Source organism: Callorhinus ursinus, unplaced genomic scaffold (genome assembly GCF_003265705.2).
Source record: "Callorhinus ursinus isolate GAN/ISIS: 27379988/994484 unplaced genomic scaffold, GSC_fseal_2.0 scaffold8, whole genome shotgun sequence".
Lineage (NCBI taxonomy): Eukaryota > Metazoa > Chordata > Mammalia > Carnivora > Otariidae > Callorhinus > Callorhinus ursinus.
In genome coordinates this window covers 16,755,422-16,778,163 of record NW_027397070.1, presented here as the reverse complement: position 1 = coordinate 16,778,163, position 22,742 = coordinate 16,755,422, and the positions used below count along the sequence as shown (strand labels likewise).

Sequence of the window (22,742 nt, the reverse complement as noted above, 5' to 3'; positions counted from 1 at the left end):
AGACTGAATATATCTGTATTGCTAACCTACTACTGCATAATTCCAATGACAATTCTTAGGCCCCTGTAATTGCAATGATAGGAAATCCGTTGATAAAGTAGTGTAGACCCAAAAATGAAGAGTCTTGTATAGGACAGGACTAGAGCCACCTAGATTTTTTATCAAGAAATCATTCCACTGACAGAAAAATGATTGTATTTCTCATCATCATATGCAGCAAATGATATGGAACAGTCATCATCATGAGCCTTTCTGCTTTTATGAACAGGAAATTTTATATGTGCCCTAACTTTAACCACATATTTTACTGGTAACTTGGGGGTTATTATGTTCATCTTTTAGTTTCTAAAAGAGATGTATTAGAACATGTTCCTGGTTGTGAAGTTCAACCACAGGTTAATGATTAGTATGAAAGAGAGGCCAAGATGAAAAGACAGACAGCCAGATAGATAGAGAGGGAGATAGATACTCAAGAGATATCTCTGAGATCAAGGAACAGGTGTAGAGAGAGTGAAAGTTAAGCAGTTGGAAGTTGTTGTTAGAATAGAATAGTAAGTACCATATGATCTCACTGATATGAGGAGTTCTTAATCTCAGGAAACAAACTGAGGGTTGCTGGAGTGGTGGGGGGTGGGAGGGATGGGGTGGCTGGGTGACAAACATTGGGGAGGGTATGTGCTATGGTGAGCGCTGTGAATTGTGCAAGACTGTTGAATCACAGATCTGTATCTCTGAAACAAATAATGCAATATATGTTAAGAAAAAAAAAAAGAAGAAGATAGCAGAAGGGCAAGAATGAAGGGGGTGGAATCGGAGGGGGAGACGAACTATGAGAGACGATGGACTCTGAAAAAGAAACTGAGGGTTCTAGAGCGGGGGGGGGTGGGAGGATGGGTTAGCCTGGTGATGGGTATTAAAGAGGGCACGTTCTGCATGGAGTTATACACATGTGTTATACACAAACAGTGAATCATGGAACACTATATCAAAAACTAATGATGCAATGTATGGTGATTAACATAACAATAAAAAATTTTTTAAAAGAATAGAATAATAAAATTTAATATTCTTTTTTTTTAAATTTTAGATGATAACATAATCCATGTGTGACTAAGACTGAAGCAGAATGGAGATAAGTACAGGATGTGAAGCAATCCAGAAATTGTGATGGTACAGGGTTCCAGGATCTGTTCAGAAGAAAGAATTAAAGATACTGGAAATAAAAAGCAAATTAAAATGAAAAAAATAAAGTAGATACTCAATGTAGGCATAGACAAAGATTCAATTAACAAGTTAGAATCATTTGCCCAGTTCAAAGCAGAAACAACTAAAGGGATAGAAAAATATAAAATAAAACTGGAGAAATAAAGAAAATGCTAAAGTCTAATATTTATTAATAAAAGTTTCAGAGAGAGAAAAGATGGTAAGGAAACATTTGAAGAATTGATAGTAAAGGATTCTCAGAACTATAGTATGTTGTTTTCATAAAGCTTATTTAAAAGAACAAGCTTGTATAAGAAAAAGAAATAAACTAAAAGCAACCCTTTCTAGACACACCGAAGTGAAATTTTATGAAATCAAGGATAAATGAAGCTTATAAAAGATATCGAAGATTAGCAGTCTCCAAGAGGTCGGCAAATTTGGAATTGTACCATTCCTTGGCCTCCTGAAGTTTCTTGGTAGCCATGCTTTCATACTGATGGAGTACATCACACAAGGCAGCTGTGAGGTCAGGTTTGGAAACATCCATAATGATTTGGACATGCTGGTCCTGAATCTGGGCCTGCATTTCCTGGATTTCCTCATCATGTAGTTTCTTCAAAAAGGCAACTTCTTCTTGCAAGCATTCCACTTTAAGCTCAGGGTCAAGATGTGCCAAAGAAGCACTGTCAACATCCTGTCTGAAAAACGGTAGGGTGCTCTCAGCTTCCTCTCTCTGAAGCATCTCCTCCTGCAACTTCTCCTAGAGCCACATGATGTCCTCAGCCAGGGTGTCCTGCTCCACCTTGACGTGGACCTTGTCGTTGGTGAGCTGGTCCACCTGCAGGCACAGCTCCTGCATCTCCTCCTCATAGAGGTCCCCCAGGCACAACTTGCCCAGATCCTTGAGCTGCTCAAGTTAGGCCAACAGGATCTTGTTCTGCTGCTCCAGGAAGTGTGATGTAATTGACAAAGTGGTTATTCAGTTCCTGCAGCTCCACCTTCTCATTGGTGCAAGTCTTCTTGAACTCAGTGTCAATGGCATCAGCCAGCAAGAAGTATACTGAGTCCTACAGCAGATGCATGCCAGGCACACTGCTCCTCACCTTCGGGAATACCAGGACCTGCTGAATGTTAAGATGGTGCTCAACACTGGGACTACCACCTACAGGAAGCTGCTGGAAGGCGAGGAGAGCAGAATTGCTCTGCCTCTTCCAAACTTTTCTTCCCTGAACCTGAGGGAAACCAATCTGGATTTACCCCCCTTGGTTGACACTCACTCAAAAAGGACACTTCTGATTAAGACGCTTGAAACTAGAGATGGACAGATTATCAATGAAACTTCTCAGCATCACAATGACCTTGAGTGAAGTTTGCACATACTTAGTACAGCAATTATCACCAGCAAGAGTAAAAAAAATAAATCCGTATCTTAAACAGCTTCAAATGACCTTCTGCAGTTTTTCAGGAGCACAAGAAAGATTTGGAATAGGAATAACCTCTAGTTCTTAACCAACTCTCTTAAAAGATTTAGAAAAAAGTTTACAATATAATCTAGTTTATGAAGAAAACTTGTGTTAGAATATTTCTGAAAAAGTATTTTTGAATACCATTAAAACTGCTTTTTTCCAACAAGTATCAGACCAACTTGTTTCTGCTTCAATAAATCTTTGGAAACTAAAAAAAAAAAAAAAAGGTATCAAAGAGATTAATACCTACAGTTAATTAATATAAGGTTGATATCTGATTTCTCTTCAACAACATTCTAGGCAATCAAAAAAGTCTTAAAAGTTGAACAAAAAAACCTTTGAAAATAAAACTATTTCTACCTGGGGTAATATTTAAATATGAGTAGTTACTGTCAGACATACATATGATTCAAAAAGTTTATCACCCAGAGACACTCTCCAAAATGATTATTAAATGATGCTAAGGAGGAAAAGAAAAATGAATCTAGAAAGAATAACAAAAGTAAAATTATTAAAATTTGCTTAATGCCCATCCAGTAATAATAGTTTTTTCCATAAAAATCCAGAACTAAAATGCCAGAGGTTAAAAATACTGGATCTACGTTGGGAAGAAAGGAGAGAAAAGGGTAAGAATTGGAAGGGACAAAAGGAAGGGAAGTAATATTTAAAATAAGCATGAATACAAAAATATGCTACGGGATAGAATATACTTAATATTTTTCTTTATAATTTGAAGATAAAATAACAGAAATAATACATGTCAGGCAAATATTAACCAAAAAGAGAGAGACGAGGAAGAGGATGAGGTGGACCAGCAGCAGTAGCTGAAGGATAATGGTTAGTTTCATAATTAACATATTCTCTCCTAAGTCAATATATCAAGCAGACAAAAAATTAGAAATAAATTTATAATTCTATAATATAATTTATACCCAAGGAATAGAAAATAAAAATTTTTATCACACAGTAAAAATGTTAAGAAATATTGGCCACATAATAGAAAATAGTGGCTGTCTTAAGAAATTATCATAATTTTTATGTAACAGGATAAATCCTAAAAAAAGAGGGGGGGATAAATTCTTAGTTTACAATGCAATCCAATCAGAATTCTACAGCAGAACGCTAGTTTTTTGAATCGCATAGGGAGAAGGGAAACCCCCATATTCCACACAGTCACCCCTGAGTAATATAAGGATACAGAGGAAATCTGTGGAAGTTTTAGAGAGAACTCCAGTGAAATCACTACAAAACAAAATCTGTTGGGACAAACTAAAATGTACCTAACAGAAAACTTCAGAGGGTTAAAGGAAAAGAAAAGAGCTAATGTGATTAACTTTTAAAAGGTAGAAAAACTATCATAGGTGAAGAAAGCATTTTGTGTTTGAAAACACATAAGATTGGTAGTGAGAAAGCACAAACTAAAATGAATATACAAATTTACATAAATAAGAAATGGTAACTACAGAAATATGGGCAGAGACTATGAGGAGGCAATTCCTAGGTGAACCATGAAGCTCAATCTCACTACTACTCAAAAGAAATGCAAACTGCAACAAGGAGAAAACATTTTTCACCCACTAGGTAGGGAAATTTTAAAAGTGTGATTACATCAATGTTTGAGGGTATGGGGAAAAGAGAAACTCATACATGCTGATGGTAAACCTATAACACAGTAGTACTAAAGAACCATCTGGTAGTTTAAGTAAAGTGAAAATGCATTTACCTGTAGGTCCTAGAAATACTCTTCTACATATATATATCCTAAAAAATTTGTACATAGTACAAAAGAAGGTATGTGTAAAGATATCCATTGCGGAATCCTAAGAAACAACTTAATATGCTTCAGTGAGGTCAATGGATTGATAAAATGTGGAATAACACAATATAATTGAAATATATAACAAAATATGTTTTTATCAGCTTGGATTATCTCAGACAGAAAATGCTGAGTAAAAAGGCAAGCTGCAATAGAACATGTACACTAAATTTATAATTTTTCAAAGCACATATGATACAACATTAAGTAGTACTCATATATGTAATATCTGTAAATATAGGTAGTGATGGAGGATTGGCAGGTTAAGCATTTAATTTGCGATAATGTTTTTATGATGAGAAGAAAAGGTACTGAAATGGAAGATTAAAGAAAAAAATGGAGGAAGATAAGGTAAACTGATCTAAATCTGTGTGCCTAAGATCCAGCATGATATGACTACTTAAATGAATTAAATATATGCAATATGAGCCAAGGAAAACATCTGTCTTGATAGAAAAAAAGATATATATATACACCTATCAACTAATAAAGGTCCTGGGTTTTGTTTTCTGCCTCTATTGAACTATTAAATAATTGTGAATATGACATTGACATGAATGTATAAGCTTTATATATTTATATACACACATATGCTTATGTATACCTATATACACATATATACAGTTATTTTCAGACATACATATGATTCAAATGCCATCCAAAAGAAAAAAAATGAATCTAGGAGGAAAATTAAGACATACAGAGAGTAAAAGTAAATGTTATATATGTATGAAAGTTTTTGCAATATTTTCAGCCCATATCAAACAGAAATATAACCAAACTGAGGTGCTGGTATCTCCTGATGTTCACAGAAAACACCAGCTGGTTTGCTCAAGGCTGTGTTGGTAATGGTGCATAAAAGACTACTGCCCTTAGACATCAAAATATAGGAGAATAGAAAAGTTTAGCTTAATGCAATGCAATATTTCTTAAATGAAAAACTAGAACAGTTTCAAGTCAGAAACTTTCCATGAGGGAATGGATTATGTACTACAGTGCATAAGATTTGATTAGCTACTTATGATAATGTGTTTTGTTAATTACATTCAGACAGGTGCTGAGCAGAAGTAATTAAAAAAATAAAACTTTGAAGATTCATCTAGATTAAGGTTTAACTAATATTAATATTATTGAGATAAACATATCACATAATTATCCTGTGTGCTGCAAATGATTGATAAATAAATGAACGAATATTGGTCCAATTTCCATAAGCTTCCATGGTCCCTTTCTCTCTGCTGTTTCTTTGCTTGTGGACAGGGACACCCATAGTCACTTCATCTCTTCTCCTGGCCTTAGATGTTGCTTCTATTGCCGCCTCATAAGATAACTCTTCTAGTCACCCTAGACTTTACATCTTAGTGTAGACTTCAAAATGTTTGTCAAGATCCGGTCTTCTGATTCAAAAGTTATAATATTTCCTATCAAGCTGAAAATTAATTAATAGGACAAAAATAGGGCACTATTAGTTTCTTACAACTTCCTATATAACTCCTGGATTATTTTTTGACTTTATATAGTCTTCATATTATAATATTTTTATTCAAATTCGTCTACAGTCTTCATCAAAAGAAAATGGGGAAGAGGCATCACACAAGACATTCCAAATCATCCATTCTCATCAGCAGTTCCAGGTAGGTGCTCCTAAAGTATTCTGAAGCATTCTTGCTCTTCTTCCCCTAAATCTCTTTCACCTCACTAATTGCTTGGGAGTTTAAGGATTGGTAGCACAATCCCCCACCTGCTCCTGTCTCATTCTGATTGGTGGGTATCAATTCCCTAGTATAACTGATTGGGCACCAGTGCTAAAAAAAATACTAATCACATCATCTTGCCTTCAAATCCCTGAATTCCTAGAGTAACACATAAGAAATAAACACTTCCTCTTAACTTCACCATGTTGTTAAAATTAACCTATATATGTAATTAAAAAGTGTAGCTTATAGCGTCACAATAAAAGCATCATGTCCTATTGCTAAAAACAAATTTCAGAAGTGTAAATTGACTTAAAAAGCATTTAAAACATTATATTATGAAGCTTCCACATACATCCTCCCTCCATTTACTTCCCTAACACATATTCTACAATCCAGACAAACCAATTATAGTTAATTGAATATGGTATCTTATATTATTTGTCTGTTTTGCATCTACTATTCTTTATTCCATTAATGCAAAGAAGTACCTTTGAAACTTTTTAGATGTTGACTCCCCAAAAGATACTTATTTTAAAGATACAAGTACACAAATATGTGCATGTATGTCTGAATATATGTGTATAAGAAGAAAGTTTCAGCGGCTTGTCAGAGCGAACACCCAGAACTCCAAGATACGGTCATCCGTACCAGTGAAGGAGAAGAAACTCATGGATGTCAAACTAGGAGAGCTGCCAAGCTGAAAACTGATATGGGATTTCACCCCTAAAGGCATTGTTGGAGCATTTCAAAGAGGTTACTACCAGAATTACAAGTATGTCAATGTGAAGAAAGGGGGCATCGCTGAGATTTCTATGGTGCTGGCAGCTTATGTGCTTTTCAACCACAGTCTCCTTACAAGGAGCTCAAACATGAGCAGCTGTGCATGTACCACTGAAGAGGGCACAGTGTGGAGGAACATTCTGCATTCCTGACCATGACCTTTTCCTGGTAACCCTTGGATCCTTTCATATCCTAATTGAGAATTAACATCCAATAAAAGACAATGGGTACAGGGGGGGAAAAAAAAGAAGAATTTTCACATAAAAATCCTTAAACTTACTACCTGTGATATATCTCATAATTTCTATTCATCTATTGTTTCTTAATACTGATCATAACCTACTGGACTGATTTGACTGATTTTATGAATCCTGAAAGTGTCATGGCTGTAAACTTAGGAAGAAAAAAACACCAGCAGAATTGTCTCCTCTTTCCACTTAGGTAGATCACTCTGTGTTCTATCATCACTGTACTTAGTACATACCTATATGATAGAATTTATGCTTTATTAACATTTATTTAACCATTGCCATTATGTGCTCTTTAATTAGGGCCCTGTTCAATTCATACTTAAAAAAAAAAAGATTTTATTTATTTCAGAGAGAGAATGAGCAGGGAGAAAGGGACAACCAGACTCCCTGCTGAGCAGGGAACCCCATGCAGGGCTTGATCCCAGGACCCTTAGATCGTGACCTGAGCCGAAGTCAGATACTTAACCAACTGAGCCACCCAGGTACCCTCAATTCATCTTTATATCCCTTAGCACACTTAGCACACTTAGAAAACTTAGTGTTCAGCATATAAAAAGTATTCAATAAATGTTTCTTCATTAAATTTGATAATACTTAACATTCCCCAAAACTATTATTTCAAATGCCTGAAGTGGAAAAAGTTATACAACTAACATTTAGTTCAATAAAACTGTAGACTGGTGAAAGATATGCTACCATTCATTATAAAAGAGACTCTGATTAGATAACATGTGAAACAATGCTGAGCCATTTAACAGTCACCTAGTATTACGGACTGAATGTTTTTGTCCCCCCAGCTCATATGTTGAAACCCTACCTCTCAATTCAGTATCAGGGTATCAGGAGGTAGGGTCTTTGAGAGGTAATTAGGGCCAGATAAGGTCATGAGAATAGGATTAGTAATCCTTCTAAGAGTCATGAGAGAACTTGCTTCCCCTCTCTACTCTCTGTCATGTGAGGATAAAATGAGAAGTTGGCAGTGCAACCTAGAAGAGAGTTCTCACCAGAGCATGACTATGACAATACACTGATCTTGGACCTCCAATATCTATAACGGTGAGAAATAATTTCTGTGGTTTATTAAGGTACCCATTCCGTGGCATTTTGTTATAGCAGCTTGAGATATCTAAGACACCTAGAAATGGCCAAATTATCCTCACTATTTTCAAAGAAGGCAGAAGGGTTTTTGAAGTAGTGCATCCTTATTTCCATTAAAAAATAATAAAATTTAGCATTTTGATGTTTAGTTAGTTAGGCTTCAATTATCTGGAATATGTTCCTGTCCATGCTGATCTTTTCTTTGAGTAGGCTAGAAAGAAAAATATATATTTGCCTCCTAATTCCTTAAAATCTTTACTCAAAAAATGCATGGATAAAAATACATTAGAGTCTGATATGTTTTAAAGCAACAAAATGATTTTTTTTAAACCTGACATAATTTTGTAAGAACATACAGACTTTTATAAAATTTCAACATTTTATTCCTAAAGCATTAAGCCTAAAAGAAATAAATATGATAAATAAAGCATTAAGCCTATATATAAGGGCAAGTAAGTGTAGTTAGAATTAAATATTGTGTTTTTTTTTCAACATCTGGAGGATGCCACAGTTACAGTTTACCATATTCCTGCGAATTATTATGGATGAATACTTTGTGAACTCTGTAAATTCTATAACCCTTAGAGAAATTTTTACCTTTAGAAGCTGGGAGAAAAGTTTCTTAAAATGAGTCCACTGAAGTGCAAAGTTTACTTGTCACCAAGGATCAGAAATAAACATAAATGGACTAAGGAGGTGTTCTGGAAGTGAAATAAACCATTTTTCCTAATTTTTTAAATGTCAGACTAGCATAAAATATAAAGCAATCCTTCTAAAAATTTACAACCCAGGTTAAAAACGTTTTATGGGTATTTGATACAAAACCACCAAGTGTTATATATCTTGATTAGAGATGTGCTTTGCTTACTTGATGAACAAATTTAAATCAGAATTATAAAAATCTTAAACTCAAAGTTAACTTTGAAATTTAAGTTTTCATGTAGTCAATGCGAAGGCATTACATATACTGACATGGGAAATTTCTCAAGCATGTATTGCTTTTATATCGGGGGAAAAAGAATAATACTAATATATTGTTCACATGACCAAAAATGCAGTGCACTTTGGGAAACATGGGAATAAATTGCTTAAAATTACTGTCAGCATCAATACTCAGGCTGACAAGAAGCCTCTCACTGCCATGATGTAAACTGAATAATTTGTAATTACATCATGTACTCTCTAGTCTACTTCTAGTAGCACAAGGCTCGATTTTGGTACTTAAGGTACAAATAAATGCATTAACAAGTAACTTTCCTTCCATCACCTCTATCCTGACTTCTATCACAATCAACTGATGCTCCTATTCTTATAATTCATATAATTGAATCATAGAGTAATTCATGTTCTTGCATATGATTTCTCTAGTTCAGTATCTATGAGATTCATCTTCTTGAATGTAACAATAATTCATGAATTCCTATCCCTCATTTACATTCCATTATATGAATATACCACAATTTACTTGCCCGTTCTACCATTGATAAATATTTAGATTGTTTGCAAATTGGGGCAAATGCAAATAGCACTGTTGTAAATATTCTCTGTATCTTTTGATGCATGTAGAAGAATAACTTCCTAGAAGTGGTATGCCTGAATAATAAGGTTTGCAACATGACAGCTTTTGTAGACACAATCATGCTTTTCTCCAAAGTGGTTCCATCAAATTACATTCTGACAATAATGTAAGAGATTTCCAATTATTCTACATAATGTCCAAGACTGGGATGTGTAGTAATATGACACTGTGGGTTTAATTTGCATATTACTAATAATTAGATTAAACAGATTTTCATGTTTATTGGCTACTTAGATATTCCCTTTTGTTATACTCCCAAAATCTATTACCCAATCTTTTAAATGGAGATATCTAAGTTCTCCTATTATTTTGCAGAAATTCTTGAAACACTGTGATAAGATTTCATAAAATGTGAAAATATCTTCTTCTAATTTGTACATTGCACTTTCACTTCTAATAACACTTTTGACAACTATAAATTATTAATTTAAAATAGCCAAATTTGGGACACCTGGGTGACTCAGTCTGTTAAGCATCTGCCTCCAGCTCAGGTAATGATACTGGGGTCCCAGGATCAAGCCCTACCTCCCGCTCCCTGCTGAGCAGGGAGTCAGCTTCTCCCTTTCCCTCTGCCACTACCCCTCCTTGTGCTTTTTTTTTTAAGTATTATACATTTTGCTGATTTTTTTGTTTTTTTTAAAGATTTTATTTATTTATTTGTGAGAGAGAGAGATAACAAGAGCATCAGCAGGAGGTGGAGTGGGGTGGATGGGGGCAGAGGAAGAGGGAGAAGCAGGCTCCCCGCTGAGCAGGGAGCCCAATGTGGGACTCGATCCCAGGACCCAGAGATCATGACTTGAGCCAAAAGCAGACGCTTCACCGACTGAGCCACCCAGGTGCCCCTCCTTGTGCTCTTTAAAATAAAATAAAATAAACAAATTTACCAAAGTTTTATGATTAATGTTTTTTGTTTCCTCTTCAAAATATCTTTGCGTAACTTAGGGTCCTGAAGAAATTTTCATATGTTACCTTCCATAAATTTTATTGTTTTAATTTTCACATTTAAACATTCATTCCACCTGGAATTAATTTTTGTGTATAGTGTAAGGTAGGAAGTAAAGATTTGCTTGTTTTCCTTTTTTTTGTCAAAGTAACTATCCAATGGACACACTATACAACATCGTTTCTTCAAAACATACTTTAAACCAAATAGCAGTTCTATATATGTGGGTGTCTTTCCTATTGCTAAATTTTCTTCTATTACTATATTTGTCTATCCTGGAACCAATAATAGACATTATTAATCAACTTTATAATTAGCCTTTATGGTTGGTGGTATAGGTCCTCCAGTTTAGTTCTTATTCTTATGGAATAAGATGGCATTATTCTAAGACAGCCCTGGAGTTTCACCCTGCAGAGTCCCCTCCCTTTGATGTGGGCAGGACCTGGGAATATGATGGAATAATGGCTCCTTTGATTTGCTTATGCTGTAAGCACAGCAATGGGATTATCACTCCTATGATTACACCACATTATGTAAGACTATCCCATAGCAAATTGGAGAAAGATTCTCCTGCCTCCTTTGAAGACATAAGCTACTATGTTATGTGAGGGCTATGTGGCTAGGACGTAAGGGTAACTTCTGGAAGCTGAAAATCACCCGTGACTAACAGCCAGCAAGAAAACAAGGGGCCTCAGCCTCACAGAAGCAGGGACATGAATTCTGCCAACAACCTGAATGAGCTTGGAAATGGGATTCTTCCCTGGTCAGTTCTTAGATGAGCAGGCAGCCTGATGCCTTGCTTATAGCCTGGTGAGACCCTAAGCAGAGAATTCAGATGAGCTGTGTTTGTTTTTCTAATCTACAGAAACTGTGAGCTAAGAAATGGATTTTATTTTAAGCTACCAAATTTGTGGTAACTGTTATAAAAATAAAAAGCTGATACAAATAATTTGACTTTCTTGTCCATTTTCATTTCTACATATATTCTAAAATCATCTTATCAATTTCTAATTTTAAAAACCTGTTGAAAATTTGAATGGACAGGTACTAATTTTGTAAAAAAGACAGAGGGGGCTTTAGTTTTTTTTTTAGTTCCTCTCAATACAGTTTTTTTTTTTTTCCAGCTTAGAGGACCTACACAGCTTTTATTAGACTTATGCCTAGTTATTTCATTTCCTTTAGATGCTATGGAGTTAAATATTTTAGTTTTATTTTCCAATTATTTGTTGAGAGTATACAGAAATACTCACTGAATTTTGGATACTGATTTTCATTTTAAAACTTTGATTAACTATTGATTTTTTTAATAGAATCTGTAGATTGTTTTGGATTTCTGTATATATTATAATGTCATATTCATCTTATTTATTCCTTTCTAATGTCTATACTTTTTGTCTCCTAACTTATTGCAATGGCTTATCACTCAAATATAGTATTGAATATACTTAGTCTTAGCAGACATCCTTTTAATTTTCCCAGTCTTAGGATATAATTTTTCAATATATAACCATTAAGAAAAATGGCTGCTCTAAATGTTTTTAAATAAAATATATCAAATTCAGATAGGTCCATTCCATTCTAACTTTTCTATATTTTTAAACAGTTTTAAATGTAGGTTGAGGGATGCCTGGTGGCTTAGTCAGTTAAGCCTCTGCCTTCGGCTCAGGTCATGATCCTGGGACCAAGTCCCGCATCAGCCTCCCTGCTCAGCTCCCTCTCCCCCTGCTCACGCTCTCTCTCTCTCTCTCTATCTCTGTGACTCAAATGAATAAATAAAATCTTTAAAAATAAATAAATAAATATAGGCTGAATCTATCAGATGCTTCTCCTGCATCTACTGAGATGACCATTTGAGTTCTCTCCTTTATTCTTTTAATGAGGTAAGATGCAATGATTGTTTTGAATACTAAACCAACCTTGCATTACTGCAATAGGTCCCATTTGGTCATAAAATATTATCCTTTTTATATATTGCTGGAATTTATCTGAAATATTTTGTCTAAGCTATACCCATATATGCATGCATGTTCAAATACAAAAAGAGATTATACTTGTAATTTTCTTTTTGTAATATTCTTGTTAGGATTTGGTATAAAAATTATGCTGACCTCTAACAAGTATTAGTGTTCCTTTTTTTTTAATCTCAAGAAAAATATTTGTAAACTGGTATTTTGTTTTTGACCTTAACTATTTAGAAAAATTCACTAATAGAAAAATTCACTAATAAAATTATATGAACTCTACTGTTTTGAGGAAAGGATTTTTTGGAGTTTCAATTTCTTTAATAGATATAAAATTTTGAATTTCAACTTGTGTCACTTTGGGGGATATAAATATATATATGGTCATATAACTATGCATAATAAAATATTTCCTTTAATATAGATTATCCTTATTACCTTTTTAATATCTGTGGTCTGTTAAGTCAGTGCTTTTTTTAGCTATTATTTTTTTATTTAGCTATTATAATATATATATATTATAATAATAGATGTGACATATATAAATTATACACATTTTTATTAGTCTTACCAGTCTTATCAAAATGTTAATTTATCAAACATTTCAATAAACCAACTTTCACCTTTGTTGATTTTATTTGTGATGTTAGTCTTCTATTTCATTGATTTTTGTGCCTAGCTTTATAATTTATTTTCTTCTACTTCCCTTAGGATTAATTTGCTGTTATTTTTCTAGCTTTTTAAGAAAGATGTTTATATCACTAAATTCAGAATTTTAAAACTTCAAATATATGCCTTTAGGGCTATAATTTTTCCTCTGAAATACAAAGGAAATAATATAGGCAAAATTAAAATTAAGAAAGGTTCATGGAACATAGAGTTTTCTATTTTTACTAAAGGGTTGTGCATGTCAAGGGCAAGAGTAAGAATCACTTCCAGAGGTTCTGGTTGAAATCACAGCATAAGACTTGAATATTTGATTAAGAAATTGTACTTAATTCTAATGTGATCTAATTGGCCCTAGAAAAAATATCATCAGCTATTTTAATAAGATTGGTTTTAGCAGTATTCAGAATTCATTGGGGCACAGGGGCAACTAAATGCAATTTCCCATGCAGGATGTACTGCTGGTTTGTATTATTACAAAAGCCTCTCAAAGGCATAAAAACATTAAAGAGGTCATAGTTGAGAAAGATAATAAAATTTAAACTGTGAAGCAATTAATTAGATTTAAAAACAAAATAAATGGCAGAATCAACAACGTCTCTAAAGTTTTAACCTGAGTAGTAAAGATGATGGAATGGGGTAGCTATGTCATCAGGGAAAAGAGGGACTTCTAAAAGAATAGTCTTAAATGAGGCTAAAAATGGTGGAAGTAAGGAGATAAAAGGTTTAAGGATTAAAAATGCTTCTGCTCTCCTCTCAATTTGGTTTGAGACAGATTTCCTAAATGTTAAATAAGGAGCAGGGATAATTCTTACTAGCAATTGTTCTGAAATGAACCAGATACAAAACATAAGAAATTGGGTGCTATAAGGATGTCAGATTGCAATGCAAGTACAAAAGCAGTTTTAATTCTATAGCTAGATAGATGAAGATAAGAGATGATAGAGAGATGAAGAGAAGATTTAGATTGGAAATGTTTATCAAGGAATCAAGAAAGCTGAAGATGAAGTTAGCAGCAAGCAAAGGGGATTTGCTGAGAACAGTTGGGTAAACGGTGGGCTTCCTCCAGGTCTTTTCAAAAACTAATCACTCAACTTGAAGAAAGTCAAATCTCTTCTTTCATTATCTTTGTTTTGGAATTATGAATCCTCTATTTAAGTTTCAAGGGTTATGGATTAGTAATTTTGAAGCTATTCTGGATGTACACTAGGAATGGCTAAACAAGTAAATATGTTAGAGTAAAAGAAAGCCAAGTTTCTGTCAGAGAAGAAAGTTACAAATAGGATAGGTGGAAGGCTGAAATAAACCTAGTGGCATAAAATAAAGGAGAGAATTCAAATTAGATGTATCAATATGAATTTCTGTGTTTTTTTAAAGCTATATGCATTCAGATAGACACAGAAATAAATATAGATATTTGTGTGTTCATGAATTAGAATACATACATATATTTCCTAGTTCTGTCTGATGAGAGAACCTAGAAGCTAAGACACATTATAGCAATAAATATACAAAGTGCCTAGACCTTGATACCTTGATTTTATATGCATATATATATACATATATGCAATCATTTGTATATACATATAGACATACACATATATAATCATTTATAAAAATATTACCATTTATATATGTAAATCATATACATATATACACACATATTTATATAATCCTTTTAAGTATCTAGAAATACATATCCAGCATTAGGTAAATATATCTTCAATTCTTTCTCTTTTAAAATCTTTATGGTCACCTATACATAGTTATTCATTCTATCTACCTATCTATCTATATCCATAATAGGTATGTGTTATATTCCTGTTTTATCACCATACACAATAAAAAGTTTTCTTTCCTCCTGTCTCTTATATTCATGTGGGGGAGACAGACATTAAGTAATAGAAATAAAATATATTTTCAGTTCATGATAATTACTGAGAACAAAATGGAAATGTATTATGAGATAGTAACCTGACTGGGCTGATAGGGAGAAAGACTGGTCTCTTAAGTAAAATGATTAGGAATGGCAAACCTCTCCTGCTTCGATACCTAGAGGAGGAGTGTAAGTAAGTTATTCTCTAGCTGGGGAAATGGATTTAAACCCTTTGTGAACAAAGGCCTTGAAAAGATTTTAGAATATGGGACAGATAAAGAAACCACTGTACCTAGAGAGTGGAGAAATAACAACCAACACCACAGAAATAGAAACAAATATAAGAAAATGTTATGAAAAATTAGGTGCCACAAATTAGACAATCTGGAAGAAGTGGATAAATTCTTAAAAACATATAAACAATCAAAACTGAAATAGGAAGAAATAGAAAACTTAGACTGATAACCAGCAAAGAAATTGAATCATTAATCCAAAAAAACCCCAACAAACACGAGTCCAGGACCAGATGGCTTCACAGGTAAATTCTACCAAACATTTAAAGAAGAGTTAATACCTACTCTTCTCAAACTATTCCAAAAAATAGAAAAGGAAGGAAAACATCCAAATCTATTTTATGAGGCCAGCATTATCCTGATACCAAAACGAGATAAAGATGCCACTAAAAAAGAGACTATAGGCCAATATCCCTGATGAACATGGTTATAAAAATTCTCAAGAAAATATTAGCAAACTGAATCCAAAATGCTGAATCCAACTAGCATTAAAAAAAATCATTTAACATGATCAAGTGGGATTTATTCCTGTTGCAAAAATGGTTCAATATTCACAAATCAATCAACGTGGTACCACATTAACAAAAGAAAGGATAAGAACCATATGATCCTCTCAATGATGCAGAAAAAGCATTTGACTAAGTACAACATCCAGTGATGATATAAACCCTCAAAAAAGCAGGTTTAGAGGCAACAGACCTCAACATAATAAAGGCCATATATGAAAAACCCACAGCTAATAAAATCTTCAATGGGGAAAAACTGGGGTTTTCCTCTATGACCAGGAACAAGATAGGGTTATCCACTCTTACCACTTTAACTCAAAATAGTACTGGAAGACTTAGCCACCACAATCAGACGACAAAAAGAAATAAAAGGCATCCAACTCAGCAAGGAAGAAATCAAACTTTCACTATTTGCAGATGACATGATACTATATATAGAAAATCTGAAAGACTCCACCAAAAAACTGCTAGAACTGATACATAAATTCAGTAAAGTTACAGGATACAAATGCAATGTACAGAAATTTGTTGCATTTCTGCACACCAATAATGAAGCAGCAGAAAGAGAAATTAAGGAATCAATCCTATTTATTGCACCAATTGCACCAAAAACTGCACCAAAAATAATAACATACCTAGGAATAAAACTAACCAAAGAGGTGAAAGACCTGTACTTTGAAAATCATAAAACACTGATGAAAGCAATTGAAAATGACACAAAGAAATGGAAAGACATTCTATGCTCATGGATGTGTGTGTGTGTGTGTACATATATATATATATATATATATAAAATAAAGAACTTCTAAAACTCAACACCCAAAAAATGAATAATCCGATTAAAAAATGAGCAGAGGACATGAATAGACATTTTTCTAAAGAAGACATACAGATGGCTAACAGATACATGAAAAGACGCTCAACATTACTTATCATCAGGGAAATCCAATCCAAAACTACAATGAGATAACACCTATCGGAATGGCTAAAATCAACAACACAAGAAACAGCAGGTGTTGGTGAGGATGTGGAGAAAGGGAACCCCTCTTGCACTGTTGATAGGAATGCAAATTGGTGTAGCCCCTGTGGAAAACAGTATGGAGGTTCCCTCAAGAAAGTTAAAAATAGAACTACCCTATGATCCAGCAATTGCTCTACTAGGTATTTACCCAGAGAATACAAAAATACCAATTCAAAGGGATACACACATGTACTCTGATATTTAGAGCAGCATTATCTACAATAGCCAAATTATGAAAACAGCTTAAGTGTCCATCGACACATGAATAAAGAAGAAGTGGTATATATATACAACAGAATATTACTCAGACATAAAAAAATAATGAAATCTTTCCATTTGCAACAGTATGGATGGAGCTAGAGTGTATTATGCTGAGCAAAATAAGTCAGTCAGAGAAGACAAATACCATAAGATTTCACTCATATGTGGAATTTAAGAAGCAAAGGAAATGAGCAAAGGGAAAAAAGAGAGAGGCCAACCAAGAAACAAACTCTTAACTAGAGAATAAACTGATGGTTACCAAAGAAGAGGTAAGTGGGGGGTCAGTGAAATAGGTGATAGGGATTAAGGAGGGCACTTGTGATGAGCACTGGTGTTCTATAGAAGTGTTGAATCACTATATTGTACACCTGAAACTAATATGACACTGTATATTAACTAACTGTAATTTAAATAAGAACTAAAAAAAAAAAAAGGAAAAACCAAAAAGAAACTACTGTGTCTGTATCTCAGGGGGTGGGAAAAGTGGTGGATTATGAAACTTAGAAGTAGGTAGAAATAATTGTGTGAATATCCAAAATCTGGACTTGACTTTAAAATTTCCAAAGAGGTTCAAAATCAGATCAGATATGAAATATCTGAATAATCAGAATAATCTGATTATGAAATATTGCAACTTACTACATGCAGCAGAGGGTGAAAATTTTACTCCCATCTTCCTAAAGCTAGACTCACCTTTTCTTACATGCAGGAATATTTGACTTTGGAGAATTAAATTTCAAGTATCAAAACTGAGCAGAAGTATATAATTTTTTTTTTCAATTTGGATTATTTGGCAATTAATCCCCCATCCCATCCCCAAACTGAACCTGGAGCTATAACATTTTTTAAACACAAATACATTTAGGAAGGTGGAAGTACCTAAAGAATATAAATATCCTCTTGCTGTAGAAAAAGGATACAACAGCCAACAATGTAATTTATTGATGATGTGTTAGACACTGATTTTCCTTTAAGAGAATAGAAATTCATTAAATGAATATTTCAAAAAGTCTCTTAATTGTACCCTACTTTTATGAGAACTACCAGTATGACCTTAACTCTCTAAAGGAGTATTCCAGGTCGTTGCTTCTTAGAAACACCTTCATTGAGCATGGTTCTCTAAGAATAGCAGATATTAGTTAACAAATGAATATATTCAGTACTTTGTTGCCATTTTTACCTTTCTTCATGAGCTGATTTTGGAAAGGCTATGATAAATGGTTATCTGTTTCTATTACTCATTAGGTTATCTCTGAATTTACTATCTCTTGGTCTCAAGGATGATTGCAGACATACGACCATAAAACGGTAGCTTCTCATTACACCTGGAAGCAGTAGGAGGACAGTATTTATAATCTCATTATCTCAATGGACAGTTGTAGCTGTGCATATGCCCTCATTATCGCTACTGGGGATTGTAATGATATATATAGTCTCATTTTCTGTGCTGTGGAACTGGAGAGCTACATTTAAAATTGAGTGTTCTGCACTGTAAGTAATATGAGGTGGGTGGATAACTGGTTGAAAATGCATCTAGCTTTTTTTTTTTTTACAGTTCCCATTTTTCACTTACATTTGATATTTACTCCTCAAATTTTTACAATTAGATAATTTTGGCAATAGTAGAGAAATAAGAATGAAATGAATAAAAATACTGAAGAAAATATAAGAAAAGGTAAGAAAAACTATCAATATTATGGATGATACCCTCTCCTCTCCTCGACCCCCCAACTCATGAGATTGTCATTTCAGTAAAACACAAATGAGAAATGACATGGTAACAAGTTCACATGACAAAGAAATAATATATTAGTTTTGAACTTTCCTGTTCTCATTTCAATCCCATAGCTATTAGCTTTCTTACATAAGGCATTATGGAAAATACCCTTTGCTTAAAATAATTCAAAATACAAGTTTGGTTTTAAGCAGTCTCATAAACATGATGTTACACAATCTCACAGCAGTTTCAGGGTGGTAACTAAAGCTCAAAGAACAAAATAAAAAACCACAGTTTACATAGCTTATAAATTATGTTGCCAAATAAATTCCTCCAAAATAAAGCCAAAGACAAGGATAAAATTTTAGCCCTCAAAGGCTAAATGGGATATATATTTCCAAGTAGCCTGCTAATGTGTTTTACAACAAATCTCCTAAACTCAATTTTTCCCAGTTTTTACTGAGGAAGTTAATAAATATTTAAATTCATGGCTTTAAATAAAGAAGTACACAGACAAACGTAGACAATTCCAGTATTACTGGTAGGTTCCAGAAAACTAGCAATATTTTTATTAAATTCTGGAACTCTCACCTGTTCATATTAATAGGACATCCAATTTCTCTCTCTTGGAACTCCCCACCTCATTTTTGTCATTATATAAATACAAAGGAACTAATCCTCCTTCCAAATTCATGACAAAGCCAGAGCTAGAGAATGAGATGTTTTTGGCTGCTATTCTCTCACCAAGTTTTAATGTGGAAAATATCTTTTGAACAATTAGTTCATCCTTACCCACTACTAAGTAGTTGGTCTTGTTGGCTGAATTCTTTGTGCAGGTTGTCGAGTTCCTGTTTGGCATTCAATCCACAATGTCTATGTGATTGGTCCCATAAATTAGATCTTTAGTTTACTTTCAAATGGAACTATCGCTCAGTTTTCATTCAGAGATAAGCAGTACCAGACTCAAACACTCCATCTGCTTTCAACCACTGATATTACTTACACACATCTACTTGGGCATAAAATGGGGACCAGATTCACTTCATTTATGACCAAGATAAGTTTCTATTTTGAGGCCCTTCATTCCTGATCACCCCATCCTTCAGAGAGTTTCTAGTAATACTGAACTCCATTAAGGGGTTACTACTCTCTGACACTCTCCTCCAAAGTGGGCACCAAGGCAAATATCTACCCTTTCTCAGGAGACCAGGTAGTGTTAAGAGTGGTAACATTTTTATTATTACAAAAGATTTCCTCAAACTTTTCTCCTAGTCCAATGACTGCTTTCAGATAATAATATAGCATATTTATGTTTACTACTGCATAATATATAATATCCCAACACATGAAGAAAACAGAGGGGTTTGTTTTGTTTTGAAATTCTTTCATCATGCTGAAATATAGGAGAGTTTTTCCTTATTTAAAAAATTTTCTTTGTATTGCCTTGAGAAACAGTGTTTCAATGTCCATTTTGTACATAGCTATAGGTTTGAAAGTTTCTCTAACATAAACATGCCTTTATGCACTAAAAGGTGCATCTAAGATTACAATGTCTGGGCTTAAGTGTGTATACATCTACAATGTTCTTAGATATTTTGCCAAATTTTCTCCTCAAATTTGTTGTGTCAATTTACCCTCCCACCATTCATGAGATTCCGTGTTTCCTCATATTCTCACCAACAGTTGGTGATGTTGCTGCTTTAAAAGGTGTGACTGAAACTGATATCTCCTTGTTGAATTTGCATTCTGGTTATCAGCACTAAAATAGCATATTCTCATAATTATTAGCCTTTCGAATTTATTTCTCTGTAAATACCCTTATGTCACTTGTTCTTTTTTATTGGTTCTTTTTTACTTACTTGGGAGAGCTCTCTTGTATTCTGTATATTAATCCTTTGCACACTTTTAAGTTATCTTATGCCTTGAATAGATTTTGATGAGAAGTCTGCTGTCAATCTTATCTTTGTTCCCAAGTATATGTTCTTTTTGCTCTGGCTAGTTTTAAAGTTTTCTTTTTATCACTGCATCTCAGCTACTTGTTTACTTTCTGGCACTTCACAAATAATGGTGAAATGGTAGGGCTTTTGTAGCTATCCATCAATTAAGGACATTCACTTCTCTCCATCATTTACTTTGTCACAACTAGGTAGTTTTTGTCATGACTCACAGTTTTTCTGCATATATTGGAAAGATCAAAGGAAGTTTCTGCTTTACTCTGTTAATTTTGTGAACATTTTCTTATATTAAAATATACTTGCATTCCTGGGATATAGTAAAGTAGGGTAACTACAGTATGTATATTATGTTATATATTACTGAATTCAGTTTTATAACATATCTTTTTGATTTTTGTATTTATATTTACAACTGAGACTTTTACATTTTTCTCCACTTTGTCTTCCTTAATTTCTCTGTCACAATTCTATGAACATAATTCTCCTTTACTCTAATACTGTATAATATTAGATTACTTTTATAGAATAAGAGAAAAAAATTTGTAGTTGATGTAATTTTAGTATAGATTTCAAGGACTTTAATGGCTATAGATATAATTTTTTTCTCCTTTAAAAAATCATTATATTTTCCCTCTAAAATTGCTTATTTAATCTACTTTTTCCAAATATATTCCAATGAAAATTTTAATAATATTTTCAATCCCTTTTATTTCATTTTTTTTTCTTGGTGTGACTCATCAAAAAAAAAATTTACTATTTTACTAAATTCTTCATAGGAATAGCTTCAAAGATCCTAGTAACATATTTGTTTTCTATATCATTAAGTATATTCCTATATTTGTTATCCTTTCCTTCCACATTCTTTTCCTTTAATTAATAACTTATATAGGGATATTTAGATTAAACTGTAATTTTTATTCTTTTTAATGTATGTAAAGATACAAATTTTAGTTTTAAATATTGCTTTATTATATCATACATTACTAAATATGTAATGTTTTCTTTATTTTTAGATTTATTTATTTATTTGAGAGAAAAAGAGAGAGCATGTGCATGAGCAGGGGGAGGGGTAAAGGGAGAGAGAGAAGCAGACTGCCCGCTGAGCAGGGAACCAGATGTGGGGCTAGATTCCAGGCCCCTGAGATCATGACCTGAGCTGAAGTCAGACATTTAACTGACTGAGCCACCCAGGCACCTCTTCTTTATTCTTTAGCATTAAATATATTGCTAATTTCATTGTTTTTAGTACCTTTCCCCCACCCTTTACTGTTCTGGATGTTAAACATTCTATTTCTTGCCTTTATGGATGGCATTAAATTTTGAACTTGCATGTTTGACCTAAAAGCTTAAAGGTAAACAATATAAAATTCTTAGAAAGTTTTAACTACAATTATCACTTCATGTCTTCTTTGTTGCTTTTCTGATTACTTTTATTTGACCTTATTTTCACAATTCAAAATGAGTCCTTATTTTCATTTTTTCTTGTGTGACTTTAGGTTTACTAAACCTTTCCTACTTGTACTCACCTTTCCCACTTGTATCTCATTTCTTCCTTTGGAATTTAGTTTTCTTTCACTGAAATAATTGTTTTCAGGGATGACTTGTGAGTGATAGCCTTACTCAGTTCCTGTGTTTGCTGATTGTGAAAATATT

General features: G+C 33.5%; 2 pseudogenes; one reads left to right on the top strand and one right to left on the bottom strand.

Annotated features, from left to right (window-relative positions):
• Positions 1-1,594: 1,594 nt before the first annotated feature.
• Positions 1,595-6,241, bottom strand: LOC112821914 (vimentin-like; annotated as a pseudogene).
• A 504-nt stretch (positions 6,242-6,745) lies between these two features.
• On the top strand, positions 6,746-7,077 carry LOC112821915 (ATP synthase F(0) complex subunit f, mitochondrial pseudogene; annotated as a pseudogene).
• The last annotated feature ends 15,665 nt before the right edge of the window (positions 7,078-22,742 follow it).